The following is a 1241-nucleotide window of genomic DNA, read 5'->3' on the forward strand; positions in this document are numbered from 1 at the left end:
ATTTCCCCCAAATTTAGCCCAAGCCCATTTTACATATTACATCCTAACATTGTAGCAATAGATCAAATCCTCAGATCATGCTGCGTAGTGTGAAGATGAAGACTTGATATTCACCTGCTGCAGGTTTCCAATAATCCTTGTTGGTTAATGAGTCAGATCTTGTGTCATTAATCACAGATTTATTAAATAAAGTTGAATACAATAAAAACATTGTTTTGAAAAGTTGCCTTTTCCAAGAGTAAAGCATGCATAGAGGTATAAAAGAAACAGTCCTGAACAACACGGTGGATCATCTGTAATCCTGTGATTCATATCAGCTCTCGTGTGTGTGTGTGTGTATATGCATCATCAGAGAAATTGAAATCAGTCGTCCTTGTGCTGTCAAAGATCACAGCAGTGTATTTGTGGTCATCAGTTCAGTGCAGCATCTTATTTTAGAGGTCATGAAGGCTGTTAGACTCCAACACAAATAATTCAGTATACAGTAGCCCCCAAATGAAGGCTGACAATACTACTTATGATCCATCATTGTATTCCTTTTTGACAAACAGCAGTTGATCAAGACCGCTATTTAAAAAAAATAAAATAATGGATCATTATAAAGGATCATTCTTGTGTTTTTGCATATTTTTACATTTTTTTTATTTACAATTAATTACATACTTGGATTTTTGTGCATTACAAATTTGATTAATTTCATCATTGTATGGTTAGGTAAAAGGGATTATCAAATCATCTTGATTTCTTTAATTATTTGTGATTAACAAAGATTTGTTATAAATTACATTTCTTTCATTTGGTGCACATTTTTGTCGAAGGAGTGTTCCTTTTTTTGTTTCCACTGGAAAAAAGAAAAAAAGAAAAAACTGAACAAAAAAATCCTCCCCTGTTGGTGCTGTCATGTCCTGGTGGGAGCTCCAATATGCAAGATTTCTACAACTGAGAGATGGGTGCCAAACAGCACTTTTTTCTTGAACTTCATGTTTGACTTTTTACATTTGTTGTACATTCTCACCAGCACCTGAATGTCTAAAGAAGTTTTAGAAACAGTTTTACTGAGATTAATTAACTTCCCCAAAACATGTTTAAGGTCTCTGCAAGTTGATTTGCACACTGCATTGAAATATATTAATATTAATGAATGTCTGGAAGTAAGAAAAAATATATAAAAACATTACAAAAAAGAATGTACTGTAACATGATTTTTAAAATATGCAAAAACACTGATATGATCCTTTAAA

The sequence above is a fragment of the Morone saxatilis genome, unplaced genomic scaffold (assembly GCF_004916995.1).
Source record: "Morone saxatilis isolate NCDOM2014 unplaced genomic scaffold, NCSU_SB_2.0 Contig12, whole genome shotgun sequence".
NCBI classification, from domain to species: domain Eukaryota; kingdom Metazoa; phylum Chordata; class Actinopteri; family Moronidae; genus Morone; species Morone saxatilis.